Genomic DNA, 10,071 nt, shown 5'->3' with positions numbered 1-10,071 from the left:
TTACCGGCTTCTAAGACTTGGAGCCAGTATTTAAACAACAAACTCAGGGGCGCCCGAGTGGCTCAGTCCTTAAGCGTCAGCCTTCGGCTCAGGTCACCATCCAGGGGTATTGAGACCCATTGCTGGGCTCCTTGCTCACTGGGGAGCCTGCTTCTCCCTCTCCCACTCCCCCTGCTTGTGTTCCCTCTCTTAGTGTCTCTCTTTGTCAAATAAGTAAATAAAATCTTAAAAGACAAATAAACAACTCCCCAGACCTAGAAACTCTTCACTTACCCTACTTAATTGTACCCGGTTGTTTACTTTTGAGTCTTCCCTGCTCTCTTAAGTGTTTGGTATTAGGAATCGTGCCTAATTCTTCACTGTATCCTGTGCACCTAGCCCTGCACCTGGCAGCACAGTAAATTCTCGGTAAATATTTGTGTGGATTAAATATGAAAGACTTCCCGTGTGTGAAAGTCAAGTTTAATTTGGATTTTCCGAGTCTCTGATTGAAGGCTAGATAGACGGGGAAGGAGCGCCCTCTGGTGGGCTTGCTGTTGGTGACAGTAGCATGACCGTGCACACAGTAGGCACCGAAGATGTGGACTTACACAGATCTGCTTTTATTAAGTAAAGATTTATTGCACATATTGTAAAAACATTTTTTATATATTTTAAAACACCACATATTGTAAGAATGTTTTTAGAAGGGATTTTTTTTTACAGAAGACAAGTTGAAAGTCTAGATATGTTCCCAGATCCCCATTATCTGACACTATCCATTCAGACTGCAAAACACATTCAATATATCTATTCCCATACAATTACAGCATATCCATACTTTGAAAGTGTTGGCTCAGTTTGGGTCATGCAAAACTGTTGGGCCACAAGAAAAGGATTCTCTAGTTTAGATAATGTGAGTACTACAAGGAGAGGAGCCAGGTAGCCCCATCTTTGCATCTAGATGAGAGAGACTAGATTCAGATGAGGAGGGTGAAGTTAAAATTTCTTGAAGAACAGATAGTCCTGCCTCTTTCTCCTCCCCACCCTTGACTGTAGATGCCTGGACTGGAGAGAGAATGACATCTAGAATGTAGTTTGCTTTCCACTGTGAATCATAGCCTATACTTCACAGGCTATCATATCTTCATTTTCTTTCAGCCACTGACCCATGAAATAATTGTTAAGTATAATGACAGAATGAAATGGGTCTTACACAGATGAACAGCATAAGATGAAACAAGGTGTAAAGGATCAGTGTGTATCTTGTAAGAAACTACTTGGGAAGGGGCACCTGGGTGGCTCAGGCCCAAGTAACGATTCCAGGGTCCTGGGATCGAGCCCTGCATCGGGTTCCCTGCAGAGCAGGAAGCCTGCTTCTCCCTCCTGCTCTGCCTGCTGCTCCCCCTGTGTGTACACACTCTCTTTCTGTCAAATAAATAAATAAAATCTTTTTAGAAATTACTTGGGAGAACCCCACATTCTAACCTGTTACTTCATGAGCACTGTTTTGACACAGCTGGTGAAAATAGTGGGGTTGCAATTTTGATGAAGAAGCAGAAATGAAACAAATGATCCAAACTGACCCATTAGAGATGGATACAGAGGTATTGTGCTTCCTGTGAACATTAGAATTACTTAAGTTAAAAAGGCTCAACATAGATAATTAAGATGGAATAGCTTGTCGACACCTACTGTAAGGGCCTAATCAGCCAGAGCGGCCCCACCCCGGTTGAACTGCCCTTTTGTTATAAAACTTAAATTGACCTTGCCCCCCCACCAAGGGAACTTTTTTAAAAGCAAGTCCAGGAAACCAGTCCCAGGTAACAAAGTCCAAGTACAAGGGTGGGTCAGGCCAGGTGGAGGTATTCAATCAGTGGGGGCGCATACTGTCTCCTAGCTACCAAGGAGTATGGGCCCCTGCCCTTTGGGCACCTTTTGGGCACCAATTCTGAACTAGGTGATAGGCTGATTCAAATGTCTACTAGGGTAAATTGTAATTCAATTGGTCGCCTAGCATCACTGTGGTGTTTCCTGTGTGTGTTACAATCTCATTGGCCACCTGTGTGTGGCCAGGCCCAACCACATGGCCTTTGCTCTATAAAAGTTAGTCAGGAAAGCAGGGAGGGGTCATCCTCTTTGTAGGGTTGGCCACGACCGGTCTGTTTGACGGTCCGTTGATTCCTGATGCTTGGCGTGAAATAAAGCTTTGCTTGACTTTCACTTTGTATCAGTCTCGCTCCTTTAATCACGGACCCATTATTGTGGTACCCAATTTGGGGGGGACCCAACACTACTATAGGTGAACTTTGTCAAAGTGAAAAATACGTACAGGAAGATAAGTTTAAGTGAAAAGGAGAAGTATATGGATACTGTTTATCATATATGTCATCAATAAACACCTGAAGACAGGGGTGTCTTGGAGGCTCAGTTAAGAGTCTGACTTTGGCTCAGGTCGTAATCTCAGAGCCCTGTGATCTAGCCGGCTTGGCAGGGAATCTACTTGCCCCTCTCCCTTCCCCTCTGCCCCTGCTTGTCACCCCGCCCTCCTGGTTCATGTTCACTCTCAAAAAAAATAAAAGTAAGTAGGGGCACCTGGGTGGCTCAGCCATTGGGCGTCTGCCTTTGGCTCAGTCATGATCCTGGGACCCTGGGACGGAGCCCTGCATGGGGCTCTCTGCTCAGTGGGAGGCCTGCTTCCCCCCCCCCCCCCCCCCTTGTGTTCCCTCTCTCACTGTGTCTCTGTCAAATAAATAAATAGAACCTTTTTTAAAAATAATAAATATATAGAATCTTTTTTTTAAAAAAGCCACCCAAAGACAACTTGAAATGAGGCAAATGGTTGTGTATAATGCTCACTATTTCTTTGTTTTGTAAAATTATTTTCCATAATAAAAAAGTAGAGGCTATTTTTATAGGTAAATTAGGATGCTGAGATAAATTTAGAAACATGGGACAGCCAGGTGGAAAGAGAAACATAATTCAGCTACAAATAATGTTACCAAAGAAAGCTGGAATACCCAGGAGACTAGCTGTCTGGAATAGCTAGAGGCATTAAGTCAGATTAAATGAGCTTTAAGACATGCAGAGAAAGATCAAGTGAAAATTTCTTTAATTTACTTTTCCTGTATCCAAAGAGGCAACTCTCCCCACCGCCCCCCCAGTGTCCCACCCACCTTTGAAATGGAGAATGTAGCTCCATCTGAGCTGATGACTTGGCCACGTTATGTATTAATAAACTTAGAAAGGAAGTTTAAATCATTTAGACTTTTTCTACACTTCTTGTTCTCTTTTTAACCGCCCCCCCATTTTGAAGTATAACAGAAAAGTGCATGAAATAGAGATAGAGTTTAATTAATTATTACAAAATAAATACTCATGTGATCACCATCTGGATCAAGAAATAGAACATTGTTAACTTCTAGAAACCCCCATCATGTCCCATCACAACCATTAATCCCTCCTTTCCCCCCTAGACAATGATTTCTAACGCCACATTTAAATTTTATCTGATTTTGACACCTATGTAAATTGCAATACATCTAGGAATGGAATTGCTGCATCCTGTGATATATATGCGTTCAACATTAGTAGTTATTACCAAACCATTTTTCCAACGTGACTATCAAGTCACACAGTCCCCAGCAATTAGTGAGAGCTCCCACTGCGCCACATCCTTGGCAACACTTGGTATTGTCAGTCTTTTAAATTTTAGCCATTAAGTAAATATTTTAGAGCATTAAGATTCTAAGATGGCCAGTCCACAAGGATTCCTTCCCTGGATTTTTTTTTTTTTACTTTACTTTGAAATAATTTAACATTTGCCTAGAAGTTCCAAAAATAGCACAGAAAGTTCCCACATACCCTTTACCCATCCTAACCCAGTAATAACATTTTATGTAACCATAGTATGATTATCAGAACCAAGACACGGACATTGCTACAATACTATTTTTTTAAACAGATTATTTATTTTGGGGGTGGGTGGGTAGGACAAAGGGGCAGAAGGAGAGGGAGACGGAGAATCTCAAGCAGACTTACCACTGAGCCCAGTATGGGGCTCGATCCCACCACCCTGAGATCATGACCTGAGCCAAAATCACCAGTTGAATGCTTAACCAACTGAACCATCCAGGTGCCAATAAGTTGCTTTTTAAATTACTATCAAAAGTCATTGAAGAGAGGGGCACCTGGCTGGCTCAGTCAGTGGAGTGTGCAGCTCTCAGGGTTGTTTGATCCCCATATTGGAAGTAGAGATTACTTAAAAAATAAAATCTTTTAAGAAAAATGTCATTGAAGGAAAAGGAGGTTAGCTTTCAGGAAAGCTAATTACATATTTTCATGGTCTACATCTACCTGTTGGGGCAGCTGTGGGCAAGGCTGGAGCTCCAGGGTCACTGGTTGAGGTCCACTGTTCATTACGACACACTCAGAAGGAATGATCTGGTGTTGACAAGTGATGTTCTCCGAAGTGGCAGGCTCTTCAGTCTCGCCTTACTTTTTACTTGAAGACAATTTTCTGTAAGCGAGGCCAATGAGATAGCTTTCTGTTGGCATCTCGACAGTGATTCCACCTTCCTTCTACCATGATTGTTTATGTCCAGATGATTCCCAGATTTCCATCTCTGCCCTAGACTTCTCTCCTGAATGTCACACCAGTATGTTCAAACTGATGAATCCACTTCTAATATTTTCTTGCAAGCCGCGAGGGAAGAAGGCCATAAACAGCTTCTGCCTGCATAAACTTACGGCTTCCAGAAAAAAAAAAATCAATATATCAAATCACAGGGTAACATTTTATTGACTCTGCTTGAGTGATATGCTTGACAAGAATTAATGTCATGGCCAAGGCCTGGCCATCCTGGAGCATGAGTCTCCCCCTGTAACAGACGCAGTCAGTGCCCCAGCCATTTACCCTTGGCCACACCAAAGCTTACCTGCAGACGGTTCCTGTATAAGCTCCTGGGTCCCTCTGCCTGAGGGAGGCCTCCGGCCCCTAGAGTGAGCTTGGGTAGCAGGGCACGCTAAAAATGCCCGAGTTTACTCAAAAGCAAGCCACGTCCGATGAGGGCCAGGAGTTGAAGGATAAATACCTCTGCTTCCTTCCTTCCAGTGGCATAATTCTGAGGTGTGTCCTATGCAGTCTTCAAGGTGGCTCAGTGGGATTGAGCCCCGGTTGCCCTCAGTGGTAACTCGCTCCCTGATGCACTCTTTGCTTTTCCTCCCTTCCCTCCCTTCTGAGGGTTCCCAAATAAACATCTTTTTTTTTTTAATATTTTATTTATTTATTTGACAGAGAGAGATCACAAGTAGGCAGAGAGGCAGGCAGAGAGAGAGAGAGGAGGAAGCAGGCTCCCCGCCAAGCAGAGAGCCCGATGCGGGACTCGATTCCGGGACGCGAGATCATGACCCGAGCCGAAGGCAGCCGCCCAACCCACTGAGCCACCCAGGTGCCCCCCCAAATAAACATCTTATACTCAATCCTTGTCTCAGGATGTGCTTTCTGAGGAACCAAAACTAAGATAGCTCCTGGAAAGGCCATCTGTCTGGGAGCCCCATCAAGACCTATGACCAGGAAAAGGTCTCAGATTCCAAACTACATGTATTAGTGACAGTATTCTTGCTCACATCCCACTCTCAACCTTTGCTTTTAGGGTACAACAGTTCAGTAATGGCTTCTGTGAGGAGTTGGGCAAGAGGTTAACATCCAAGATCCCTCTGAACTGGCTATTTCCCTGAAACCAAGGAAGAATCTGGAAAACGTATGCTTAGAACTCCAAGGAAGAAATGGTGGGATGTTTTCTCAAGGGTTGAGGTAAGATAAAGAGCACTACTAGGCAGGAACTACTCTGCCTTTTTTTTTTTTGTTAAAGACTATATATATTTATTTGACAGAGATCTCAAGTAGTCAGAGAGGCAGGCAGAGAGGAGGAAGCAGGCTCCCCGCTGAGCAGGGAGCCTGATGCTGGGCTCAATCCCAGGACCCCAAGATCATGACCCGAGCCGAAGGCAGAGGCTTCAGGCCACTGAGCCACCCAGGCACCAGGAACTACTCAGCTTTTAAAGAACCACACAACAGGGGCACCTGGGTGGCTCAGTGGGTTGAAGCCTCTGCCTTCGGCTCGGGTCATGATCCCAGGGGCCTGGGATCAAGCCCTGAATGGCCTGGGATCAAGCCCCGCATCAGGCTCTTTGCTCAGCGGGGAGCCTGCTTCCTTCTCTCTCTCCACCTGCCTCTCTGCTTACTTATGATCTTTGTCTGTCAAATAAATGAATAAAATTTAAAAAAAAAAAAAAGAACCACACCACATAGAGAACCTTGGGCCCCAGGCAAGCATCAAAATATGGTAAGGACAATCCTGACCAGAAAACAGCTGTCCTCTCTGGTCAGTGTGGACAACTCAGCATTAACTGAACAAACATGTTAGAATAAGCTGGGGCGGGGCACCTGGGTGGCTCAGTGGGTTAAGCTTCTGCCTTCAGCTCAGGCCATGGTCTCAGGGTCCTGGGATGGAGCCCCACATTGGGCTCTCTGCTTAGCGGGGAGCCTGCTCCCCCCACCACCACCTGCCTCTCTGCCTACTGTGCTCTCTCTTTATAAAAAAAAAAAAAAAAAGAATAGGCTGGGGCGCCTGGTGGCTCAGCCAGTTGTGTGTTTGCCTTCAGCTCAGGTCAGGATCCCAGGATCCAGGCCTGGGATTGAGCCCCATGGGCTCCCTGCTAGGTGGGGAGTCTGCTTCTCCCTCTGCCTCTGCCCCTCCCCCACCTGGCTCATGTTCTCCCATGTGTGTGCTCTCTTTCAAATAAATAAAATTTTTAAGCAAAAGAGGAAAGAAAAGTCTATAAAGAACAAACATGAGGGGCACCTGGGGTGGCTCAGTGGGTTAAGCCTCTGCCTTTGGCTCAGGTAATGATCTCAGGGTCCTGAGATTGAGTCCCGAGTCAGGCTCTCTGCTCAGCGGGGAGCCTGCTTCCCCCTCTCTCTCTGCCTGCCTCTCTGCCTACCTGTGATCTCTCTGTGTGTGTCAAATAAACAAATAAAATCTTAAAAAAAAAAAAAAAGAATAACACGAGGCTCAGCATGAACCTCTGAGCATGTTCAGAAGCCTATAAGCTGGGACGCCTGGGTGGCTCATTCGATTAAACATCTGCCTCTGGCTCAGGTCATGAATTCTGGGTCCTGGGATCGAGTCTTACATCGGTCTCCTTGCTGGGTGGGGAAACTGCTTCTCCCTCTGCCTGTTGCCCCCCCAGCTTGTGCTCTTTCTCTCTGACAAACAAATAAATAAAATCTTAAAAAAAAAAAAAAAAAAGCCCTTAAGCCTCACATGTCAAAATGCTCAGGCATATGAGCCTCCAGATGCCTTTGTGCATTTTCTACCCTTTTCCACAACAGTAAGGTACCGGAAGAGAGGTACCAAGAGGTAACAATCAGGAGAACTGTGCCTAGCAAGCCTCCTGCTGGCTCTGTCCCCATTGAGAGAGACCAAAGTGGGGAAATTTTTTTTTTTTAATTTGACAGAGAGAGAGATCACAAGTAGGCAGAGAGGCAGGCAGAGAGAAAGGGAGAAGCAGGCTCCCCGCCGAGCAGAGAGCCCAACGTGGGGTTCGATTCCAGGACCCTGGGATCATGACCTGAGCTAAGGCAGAAGCTTTAACCCACTGAGCCACCCAGGCGTCCCAAAGTGGGTAATTTTTTAAGAAGAATCACACTGAAGTTGGGCTCAAGAAATGTGTAGAAAATAGCTCTTTAAACAAAATTGGTATCTCCAGGGTCCCAAGACTTGACTTAATGTCACACTGCCCTCTACAACATTTTTTAAAGAATTCGGGTTTCTCACACAAGCGAAGACTGCTAGGACCCAGGTCCTGTGCCTCAGGAGCTGCCCGGGGCTAACCCTGGAGTGAGTGCAGCTGAAAAGGTCCCACAGGGAAGGAAGAGCCTCACGGAAGTTCTTACTTTGACTTCAAATCCAGGCTTCCAGTCAGCTTTGCCAGCAGCTGCGACCCATCTGAACCTCAGTTTCTTCTGAGAAACGAGGGTGAATTCAGCCTTCGGACATGTTGTATTTGGCACAGTGTTTGGGAGTTTTTATCTAATTGCCAATATTTCTGTAGTGAGGGTTTTTATATAGAAATCCAGAATTTGGAGGTCAGAGTCATCAGGCCAGGATGTTCAGAGAAGCAGGGGGGTAGGGAGAGAACCCCCAGCTGCTCTTAATATGAGCCTGGAGTAAGAAAAGTCAGAGCTAATATCAAGCTGTTGGTGCTGCCAAAAAAGAAAGAAAGAAAGAAAGAGATAAAGAAAGAAAGAAAGGAGGAAAAAGAAAAGAAAAGCTGGGGAATTTGTTCCATCCAGCAACCATTGAAGATAAGCACTGGCTGCTGTTTTCCGGGCGGCTGGCCTCCCGTTCCCCACATTCCTGATGACATGACCAACTTCCCTCACTTAAGACTCCTGCCTGCCCCCAGGGGCTTTGCAGTTCTGATCCTTGAACCAGATGGTTCTTTGGTTCTCGTTCACAACAAAACAGCAATAGCGACCACTTAGCCAAAGGTTCCCATGTGCCAGGCGCTGTAGCTGGCAATTTACACACAGGAGCTTGTTTCAGACCTACAAAACCTTGCAAGGTAGGATTATTAACCTTAGTGTTTAAATAAGAACACCAAGGTTCAGACCTGTCCCTAAGTTTGCCCACTGTCACACTGACCAGAAAGCAACAGAGTCAAGACTTGAACCTGGGGCTGCCTAGGTCCCAGACATGATTACTGCCATCACGCTATCCTGATGCTATCACAGTTCTCTTTGTCAGCCTAACTTCAGGACACCTGGAGCCGGAACTGCAGCGGGCGGTTTATGACTGTAAATGCCCCGTATGCTGAGCCAGGCCCTAGAGATGCCGGTGAGCGTGTGCCCAGTGAGCTGAAATCCAGGAGGTGGGAGGTGAAGCGGCATATCCTGGGTTATAGCATCTGGGCCCCTGAGGTCAAGGTGATTCACGGTGAGTATCGAGAGAAGACAAGAGAGATGAGCTGGGGCTGGGCGGGGGAGGCACGTCAGTCTCCCGGGAGGACAGGACCCTTGAGAGGCCTTGGGGAGAACTTCCAGATGCTCCAGCGCTGAGACAGGCAGGTAGAGGGTGAGAGAGCTTATGGCTCACACAGCAGCCGCTGTTGTTGGCAGAAGCTCTCCCGGCTGTGGGTACTTGGGGTGAGGGGTTGTGAGGGTGTCTAAGCTGGAGGGGTGGCGATGTGAGCCTCGGAGCCATGGGGCTGAGGGGTCCCACCCGTGCTGTCCTCCTTCCTGCCCCTCTCCCCTCCTAGTCTGAGTGATCTGTGGTAACCAAGCAGTTTCCTTCGCAGGAGGCAGCCCAGCTACCTTACAGGGGGAAATAGGATTGAAGCCTTTCTTAGGTGCAGCAATTTACCTAAAGCGTCTGGACCACCAACCCCCTGCAATGCAGGATCGTGAGAAGGGCCGGGAGGAAAGGACTAGCTCTGAAGCCCTTCACCTCGGCGCGTGGGCTGACCCACGACTTACCTGGCGGGGTGGGTAGCAGGAGGGACGAGGCGCCGTCAGAGGGCACCGCAACCGCGCGGTTCGGTGGCTCAGTCAGGTGAACCGCGCGAACCCAGAACGCGGCGCGGGGCCGGCGATCCCGCAGCCAAGGCCTGGAGCGCCCCCTGCGGGGGGCCGAGAGCACCGCATGCAGGTGGTGGAGCGGGGCGAGGAGGCCGGTGGAGGGAGCTCCAGCCCCGCCCGGGGAGCCCCGGGCGCCCCCAGCCCACCTGCGCTAGGGCACCCCGCCCGGGGGAGGAGGGGCGAGAGTCCGAGGCGGGTCGGATTCCCAGCCAGCTCTCTCCTCACAGGAGGCGGCCCATTATCCGGCGTCGTTAAAGAGCAATTAGATGGAAATTAAGCCGAGAACAAGTATTGATTATCTCATTAAGGCCGGGGGAGCCCGCTCTGTCGGTGAGAGTTTACCGCCGCTCACCCCATTATCTGCAAGGTGAAAGCCTGCGGTCATCAAAACCCACTGAAGTATCGATCTTACCCCTATCCCCAAACCCAGTCTGGGGCCCTCCCACTAG

The sequence above is a fragment of the Mustela nigripes genome, chromosome 4 (genome assembly GCF_022355385.1).
Source record: "Mustela nigripes isolate SB6536 chromosome 4, MUSNIG.SB6536, whole genome shotgun sequence".
NCBI lineage: Eukaryota > Metazoa > Chordata > Mammalia > Carnivora > Mustelidae > Mustela > Mustela nigripes.
The sequence above is the reverse complement of the archived record's forward strand: the minus strand, read 5'-3'. Positions refer to the sequence as shown.